A 9,569-nucleotide genomic window follows, 5' to 3' on the forward strand; every position below is an offset into this window, starting at 1 on the left:
CAGTAATGGGCACAGAGCTCCACTCCGACTCAGACGCCAGCAAGGTGGAGGTGGAGTACTGCTATGGGCTGGTATCATCAAAGACGAGCTTGTTGGACCTTTTCGAGTTGAGGATGGACTCAAACTCAACTCCCAGACCTACTGCCAGTTCCTGGAAGAAACCTTCAAGCAGTGGTATAGGAAAAAGTCAGCATCTTTCAAGAAGAACATGATTTTCATGCAGGATAATGCTCCATCTCATGCGTCCAAATACTCCACTGCGTGGCTAGCCAGTAAAGGTCTGAAAGGTGAAAAAATAATGACATGGCCCCCTTGTTCACCTGACCTAAACCCCATAGAGAACCTGTGGTCCATTATAAAACGTGAGGTCTACAAAGAGGGAAAACAGTACACCTCTCTGAACAGCGTCTGGGAGGCCGTGGTTGCTGCTGCACACAATGTTGGTCGTGAACAGATAAAGAAATTGACAGAATCTATGGATGGAAGGCTTTTGAGCGTCCTCATGAAGAAGGGTGGCTATATTGGTCACTGATTTGTTTTTGTTTTGTGTTTGAATGTCAGATATGTTTATTTGCAAATCTGGAGTTGTCATATCAGTGTACCTGGTGAAAATAAATAAGTGAAATGGCTACATATTTGGTTTTTATTAAGTTGCCTAATAATTCTGCACAGTGAAAGTTACCTGAACACATACATATTCTCCTAAAATGGCCAAAACTAAAAACACCCCACTCTAACTTCCATACATATTCAGCTTTGATATTTATGAGTCTTTTTGTTTGATTGAGAACATAGTTGTTGTTCAATAATAAAACTAATCCTCAAAAATACAACTTGCCTAATAATTCTGCACTCCGTGTACGTCTACCCAATGGAGAATGAGCGTGCAATATTGTTATGATATTGCACATTGTCAAGACAACATGATGTCACATGTCGGAACACAAATATCCAGTGAGAAAGTTTTCTGTTGCGCATGCGCACAATAATTTCTGTTTTTGCCGGGAAAGAGAAAGACGCATTGAACACCCAAAAGGCTCCCAAAACTTCATTAGATATTCTGCATGCATATTTGCAAGAGAAAAATATACCAATGGACATCGAAAATCTGGAAAAGAGACACATCAGAGATGTAAAACTTCCATGTTAGCGAGCGACTGTGACAATTTGTAAACAAACATGGCTGCCAGGTTTGCTTCATTAAATAAGGAAGATTTTGAGAGAATTTTGGCTGCCAGGTCGCTCTGTTGTGTGTAGCTGTCGATGTTGATTTTAAAAGTAACTCAGTAAATTACACAGGGAAACAAAGACTTAAGTCTGAGTGAAAAATACTGTAGCAAGTGTGCAGCGTGGAAGAAGAGTCTGCAGACAGAAATCTTAGTTTCTCAGTCGTTAGTCTGTGCTACTTGCTCTCGATAGCACTGCTTTATTAGCATTCACTAACACTACTGATGAACACTACACCGGCTGGAAGGTGACTTCACTGCTATGCTGACGGTACAGACTTGTGGGTAAGCTCGCGTTGGCCTTCGAAAATGCTGATATGAAGAGAGTGTGTATGTATAATAATAATAATAATAATATTGGCTGGCTTTTTTTCATGGTCTATCAGATATATTCCATTCAGCTACTCATCTTTGACTCGTTCAGTATCATGCTGGCTGAATGGAATATATCTGATAGACCACTCAACGCCAGCCAATATTATTTAAATATGTCACTCAGATCCACAATCTATTTTACTTGAAAAATGTGTTTTTCAACATGAAAAGATAAACTTCATATCTTCAAGCCAACATGTGATTTTCTTTTTATTATATCGACACATTCACAAACAAAAAGACCCCAAATTTATCAAAACAGTTCATCACAAGTGACATATAGAGATTTATGCCCCAGTTTTGGCATGGACGTCGTTAGGTCCATTTTAGGGGGGCTTAAGCCCCCCTAAAATGTTCCCAAGCCCCCCTATAATTTTCAGTGGTTTTATATATAAAATAGTGCAGACTTGCACATAACACAAACCAGCAAGAAAACGAGTCAAACAATAATATGTCTACAAGTTCTAGCTACGACACGAATAAAATGATTGTTATGTTTCCCAGCATAGCCAGGTAGGCGCGCATGCGCGGTTCAGGCGGGAGCTGTATGTTATTAGGCCTACTTGCTGTAACGTTACGTAACTTCCTGAGGCCGGCAGAGCTGTTAAGAGAAGAAGAGGACTTAATTTGCAGTGAATGATACAGTGAACAAGAGATTGTAAGTTGATGTCAGTCATTGTTAATTGCTTAACGTTACCTACGTTTATCTAAGGGGAAGAAAATGTGATGTTGTAGGCTACTTGTCCCTTTTAGCATTCTGGCAGCTAAATTGAACTTTATGGAAAATGTTAGCCAATATTAGTGTGAACAGTTAAACCTGACAGCTTTCTATATTCTGTCCCATCTGTGTATTGGTATGTTCTTCAACTATTGGGAGTGAAAACTAAATGCCATTAGTAGCAATAGTTATGGCGAGAGAAGATTTAATGTGTCCTTTCAATTAATTGGCTAGATGGATATACGACGATTTTTTAAGGGAGTGAGTGAGGAACAGGAGAGTGACAAGGGAGCTGATGCTGGAGAGGTCTGCGTGATCGAGGTCAGTAAATGTCAACAGAGAAAACAGGGCCGAGTTCAACCAATGCGCCGTTTTGAGACGGTTTAGCTACGGTTTGATCTCGGCCACTAATTGAACGAGGTAGCCTATTTGGCCGCAGTGTAGTAGCCCACAATGCTTTCCTCAAGTTAAAGATGACAACGCATTGCATAAGAATGGAAACTGTAGGAAAACATTTCAAAACATTGTGACCGCATTGGCCTTTGCAATAGGCTTCTGAGTTTGTTTTCTTTCGTTTGGTGGGATTTCATTATCAAATCCATAAAGAGATGCTTTGTAAATATAATTATGAAATTCGTAAAGCAAGACAGTCTTTCTTCTCCAACATCATCAGCAGGAATATGAACAATGCCCGTGTGCTATTTTCAAGAGTAGAGAAGCTAACTAATCCCCCACCACAATTAGCACCTGAACTTCTCTCAGTTAATAAATGCAATGAGTTTGCATCCTTCTTCAAAGGTAAAATTGATAAAATACGGCAGAATATTGCTCAGAATATATCTCTGTTGCAAAAAATTGAAAAACTGCAATCACCAATGACACAGATAGATAACTTCAACAATGTCAGAATTTTGTTTAATCGATTATGAGACTCTTGAAAAAACTGTACAAAATCTCAGTTCCTCAACATCTGAATTGGACATTCTGCCCACCAACTTTTTTAAGTCTGTTCTTCATCTTATAATTACAGATGTGCTTCAAATTATAAATACATCCCTAGAGACTGGCGTTGTTCCTGTGTCCCTGAAAAAAGCCGTTGTAAAGCCCCTACTTAAAAAAAATAATCTGGATCCTTCAGTATTAAATAACTACAGGCCAATATCAAATCTACCATTCATCGGGAAAATCCTGGAAAAAATTGTCTTCAATCAATTAACTGCCTTCTCGATAGCAAACAGCCGTTTTGATAATTTTCAGTCAGGATTTCGTGCCAATCATAGTACTGAAACAGCGCTGATTAAAGTTATAAATGACATGTGTCTTAATACTGATGCAGGCAAAACATCGGTCCTGGTGTTACTGGACCTCAGTGCAGCTTTTGATACTGTTGATCACAACATACTGCTATATCGACTTGAACACTGGGTTGGATTGACTGGTAAAGTTATCAATTGGTTAAAATCATACTTAAAAGATAGAAGCTTCTTTGTTACCATGGGAAATTGTTCCTCAACGTCAATGTCCTTGACCTGTGGTGTCCCCCAGGGGTCGATTCTTGGACCATTACTATTCAACCTTTATATGCTCCCACTTGGAGAAATTATCAATAACAATTCAATTTTGTATCACTGCTATGCAGATGATACCCAAATTTATTTTGCTCTATCACCTAATGATTATGCCCCCCTTGAATGTCTCTACCAGTGTATCGATCAAATCAATAGCTGGATGTCACAAAATTTTCTTCAGCTGAACACAGATAAAACAGAAGTAATTCTATTTGGAAAAAAAGATGAAAGACTCAGGATTACCACTATTCTTGACACAAAAGGGATTAAAACTAAAGAAATGGTTAAAAATCTTGGTGTTTTCATTGACAGCGAGCTAAACTTTGACAGTCACATGAAAGCAATCACTAAAACGGCAATTTATCACCTAAAAAACATTTCCAAACTAAGAGGACTTATGTCAAAAAATGATCTGGAAAAACTAATACATGCCTTCATCTCTAGTAGGGTTGATTACTGCAATGGCCTTTTCACAGGCCTGCCAAAAAAGACCATCAAACGACTTCAGCTGGTTCAAAATGCAGCGGCGAGGGTTCTCACACGAACAAAAAGAACAGAGCACATTACTCCAATTCTAAGGTCCCTTCACTGGCTTCCAGTAAGCTACAGAATTGACTTTAAAGCATTGCTGCTGGTGTACAAATCTCTAAATGGTACAGGGCCCAATTACCTCTCTGATATGTTGCAGCGGCCTAACCCAATCAGATCTACCAGATCGCAGCAGCAAAATTTACTATTAAAACCAGTTGTTAAAACAAAGTGTGGTGAAGCAGCTTTTAGCTACTATGCAGTGCAGCTATGGAACCAACTGCCAGAGGACATTAAAAATGCTCCTGCTGTTGGCAGCTTCAAATCTAGGTTAAAGACCAAGCTGTTTTCAGATGCTTTCTGTTAAATAATTAATATTGTCATCTCTACATGTTTTATAATCTGTACTTTTACAGTTTCTGCATGTTTCAAATTTTACTTAACTTTTATTCTATTTTATTCTGCTGTTTTTTCCCCTATTTGAACTTCTACTTCCTTTTATTATTTTATTTCTACTATTGTTTACTTCTTATTATATTTTTTCCCCATTTATTTTATGTAATTTTATTCTCTATTGTTTACTGTTTTGCTTTTACTTCTGTAAAGCACATTGTACTGCCACTGTGTATGAAATGTGCTATAGAAATAAACTTGCCTTGCTTTGCCTTTCTAAACTTCACTATCAGCTTAAGCTTATTTATTTGTTTGATATCTGCTCTGAAAACTAAGTGTCCCCCAAAGGGTTACGGTATACTGTATTCTCATTTGGCAGAATAAATGTTTGAGAAACATTCATATTTGTCTGTATTGTCAGATTTCACTAGGATTTTCAACTAAGCTAGGTGTAACTAAACTAATTAAATAAAGCACCACACCATTATGTTGTCTCCTGTTCAGTGCATCAGACTGAAATCAAGAGCTTTATTTGGAATATAACCTAATTAATTTTTACCAAATGCATTGATGGAGATATTTGCAAACATCTTTCTTCATAAACACAGCCCCAGCCTCGAATGAACTGATTTAGACTTATTTTGTGAATATAAAGAAGATATCCTGAAGACTTAGGAGAGAAATAGCAGGGTAGAAAAAGAAAGTGATCCAGATAACAGATTCCGATAAATGTTCTTCAAATAATGAATAATTGACGAAGCCTATGTAGGAGAAATAAAAAACTATTTCGGTGCACGCGCATTACTGAACACACTCCTGGGGCTGAGCCCCGCCCATCTCTCAATCCTAGTGACGTCCATGAGTTTTGGTTCTTCATGTCCCAGATGGAGCTCAGATGAAAAATACGACTGGCGTATTTCCCAGTAAAACACTCGTGTCTATATAATATGTAAGAATAAAATATGTAGGTGTAAATTTCCTTTGCATTTGGGAAGCAAATTTTGAAAGCAAGATCAGCCTCGTTTAATCCCCATTGTCATTAACGTCAGTGATGTCTCATTTTGAATAGCTGCTGTTGGGCAATGTGTTGTTTCTTCTCTCCAGGTCCTTGTTTTTCTCAGGTTCCCACCTCAGTCTGGTTTCGAACACGTTTGCAGGGAGGATTTGCGTGGAGCTGATGGACATGTCGGTCTGAGCAGCTTTATGGGCCAGTGGTTTCTGTGCGGTTCTCTGAGCGATGGCAGGCAGCAGGATTGGTTGATGCTGAGCTTTTTTACTCTCCCACAGCTTCAGCAGGCGGCGCTGGTTGTTGGTCATGTCTTTGAGGTTGAGCTGAAGCGACTGGACTTTTTCCTCCAGCAGAGTTTTGGAGGTGACTGTGTTGGCCAGCTCGGATGACAGCTCATCAATGGTCAGGTTCAACCTTTCAGTCTGTTCCACCAGCGCTTTGCACTCTTGCTCTTTGCCCTGCAGGTCACTGATGATGTCCTTAGTGGTTTTGCCATGAAAAGTTGGGCTCGACTCCAGCCCCATCTCTGTCCTTAGTGTCTTCACCTGCCTCTTGAGCTCTTTGTTTACCACCGTCAGTGTTCTGAGTTTCTGTTTGACAGTCTCAGTTGACTTTATCTTTGATTCGTACTGTCTCAGTTTCTCCTTGAGGGCGTTCTCACGTTGAATGGCCTCATCTCGCTCCGAGCGGTATTGCTCCACCAGTTGTTGTCCAGTTACTTTTCTCGCCATCATCATCAGAATTGCATTGGGAACTCGAAAATCCAAAGAGACGAAGTGTTCCGCACGTCCACAGTGATGCAGCATGAACCTGAAGCTCAGAGGTTCAGGAAGCAGCTCGAGTGTAACTTTAGGCCCAGTTTAGAATAACCATTAATTAGGACACGCCTCGAGCAGGCACAGTTTCAAGTGACACTATTTTTCTGTTTAGTAGTAATGAGGAAACTTTTTGTGGTTCAGTATCTTTGTTCATATGATATGAAGATGAACAGGAAGGAATGTGTTGAGTCATAAAAATATAATTTATAATTTCACACCTAATAACAGCGAGTGGTGACTCTGTAGTCTCCCTGGCTGAGCTGCGATAGCACCACAAACTGAAATCCTTTTTGAGTATCATTTTAAATCCAGTATACTTTCATTCTGAGTTAAAGTTTAATTCGAGTTTTACACTACCGTTCAAAAGTTTGGGGTCACCCAGACAATTCTGTGTTTTCCATGAAAAGTCACACGTTTATTTCCCACCATAAGTTGTAAAATGAATAGAAAATATAGTCGAGACATTTTTCTGGCCATTTTGAGCATTTAATCGACCCCACAAATGTGATGCTCCAGAAACTCAATCTGCTCAAAGGAAGGTCAGTTTTATAGCTTCTCTAAAGAGCTCAACTGTTTTCAGCTGCGCTAACATGATTGTACAAGGGTTTTCTAATCATCCATTAGCCTTCTGAGGCAATGAGCAAACACATTGTACCATTAGAACACTGGAGTGAGAGTTGCTGGAAATGGGCCTCTATACACCTATGGAGATATTGCACCAAAAACCAGACATTTGCAGCTAGAATAGTCATTTACCACATTAGCAATGTACAGAGTGGATTTCTGATTAGTTTAAAGTCATCTTCATTGAAAAGAACAGTGCTTTTCTTTCAAAAATAAGACAGACATTTCAAAGTGACCCCAAACTTTTGAACGGTAGTGTATTTCCCTGCGAACGGGGAAAGCCCACCACATCATACATGATGTAGTATCTTGTATTGGGTCATGGTGAAGCAGGCAAAAATAGTGGAGAATTTAGGGCCACATGGCTCTAAATTCATTAATTGTTCTATTTAAAAAAAAACTAATAAAATTGTGAGTCTGTGATTCGAATTCAGTAGCTTTCGGTCACTAAACAAAAATAATTGGGTGTCGGGAAAATTCTTTTTATGACCTACACTTGAAAAATCTGAAAGCCAGTCTACCTTCAACAAGAATTCCTTCTTCTCACACACGTGTATGTCTAAAACACCCTTAAAATACTTGTATACTTCCACTGACAAAGAAATGATAGTTTTTCTTCAATTTCAAACATTTGACCTTGCTGTGACCTTGACTCACAGATTTAGCTTCAATTAATATATAAATGCTTGAAATAAGTTAAAAAAATAATCATTATTAAAAAAAAGTTAATTTCAGTTGGTAAAACTACATCGTCTCACAAACATGCACAAATAAATAGAGGCGACGTTTGAAGACCTTCATGTTCTTGTCTGTTTGCTGTTGTGACTTTCTGGACCACCATAAAAAGTCACAGATGAATGAAGTTCATAAAATCAGTTCTTAGGTAAATAAACTTGTTTAAAAACCCCACAAGAAAACCCCTACACACACACACACCTTAGCAAAAAGTAGTATACTTAAAGTTCATTTTATTAAGTATGCTTCAGTATAAGTATAGCAAGTATACTACTAACCATGTACTTTTAGTGTACTAGACAGTATACAAATTTAATACTTTTTCGGACTAAATTGGAGCATTTCAAGGTTATAAAAGTATACTTTAAAGTTCATTTTAAGTTTGCAAAAGTACACTTTAAAGTATACAAGTACACTCATCTATATACTATCAATGTACTTGGTATATCCCTCTAGTATACTTAAAGTATATCACAGGTACACTTATCGATATACTGCCATTGTACTAGTTATATACTTCGAGTCCCTATTTTTAGTTTATTATTGTATACTTTAACTATACTGTTATAAACGTTGGTTATTTCACTAGTTTACTTGTTATACTTTAAGTTTTCTTGGCATATTACTTGTAGCTTACTATTTATATACTGGAAGTATACTTAAAGTATTCTTAAAGTTTACTCATACTGTATGTACACAAGAGTGTGATGCATTTACAAAATCCCAAGACAGAATGTTGAAAACAAGTTTGATATATTTTCAAACATTTCAAAAACAAAGACCTATGAAATCAAGTCCTTCCTTACTGGAGAAAATGAAAGGAAAAAGTGCACATTTGCATGTAAAAATGTAAACATAAGGGTCTCTTGATCAATAAAGTCAAGTCAAAAGTTTTTCTGTATGATTTTAAGGTACATAAAGATAATGCAATTGAGCACACGTACTATATACTGTAAAGTTTTAAACTCCAGTATTATATTAATATATAAATTAAATGTTAAGCATGAGTCAATGACTTGACCTTATTATGCACTTGGAGCAAGATATACCAAGTATTAGTACTTTGTGGCAGAAAAACGTAAAAAGTATACTAAAGTATAAGTTTTAGTATTAAAGTACAAGTGTAAGTCTTAGTATTAATGCACTTAGCCTTAGACTTTTGTTTATACTTTTCAGTATAAGCCAAGTATACTTCACTATACTATTCTTAAGTATATAAAATATAGTTTATAAAAAGTCAACTTCAAGTATACTTCCTCAGTTTTAGTAAAAAATAAGTACTCATAGTACACTTGAATAGACTTCTTTTTGCTAAGGGACCTGCAGCTACTGAGAAAATGTCACTGTAAATTTTTTCATCAAGAAATAAATGTAAATAAATAAATAAATAAATCCATTTTGTAGCTCACAACTGCAGAAACCAACCAAAAAATAAATGCTCTTTTAACCTGAAAAATTTTATTACAAAAGAAAGGACAAATTTGTAAAAACATTCATTCAGATGTTTACAGAGAAACAGTTATATTTAAAGAAGGCGTGTCCTGTTAGCACCAACATTTCTGACTCGGTGTTAAA

The 9,569-nt window shown here is 37.2% G+C and overlaps 2 protein-coding genes across 2 annotated transcripts in view; both read right to left on the reverse strand.

Annotated features, from left to right (window-relative positions):
• Positions 1 to 9,569, reverse strand: part of LOC132864475 (NLR family CARD domain-containing protein 3-like) — a 1,256,659-nt gene that overhangs the window by 813,391 nt on the left and 433,699 nt on the right. The gene's annotated exons all lie outside the window — the stretch shown is intronic.
• Positions 9,436 to 9,569, reverse strand: part of yipf1 (Yip1 domain family, member 1) — an 18,202-nt gene continuing 18,068 nt past the window's right edge. Inside the window, 1 exon segment of the mRNA XM_060897911.1 lies at positions 9,436 to 9,569. This exon segment is cut by the window's right edge and continues 435 nt beyond it. The gene's annotated coding sequence lies outside the window, so the exon portion shown is untranslated.

This window comes from Neoarius graeffei, chromosome 17 (assembly GCF_027579695.1).
Source record: "Neoarius graeffei isolate fNeoGra1 chromosome 17, fNeoGra1.pri, whole genome shotgun sequence".
NCBI classification, from domain to species: Eukaryota; Metazoa; Chordata; class Actinopteri; order Siluriformes; family Ariidae; genus Neoarius; species Neoarius graeffei.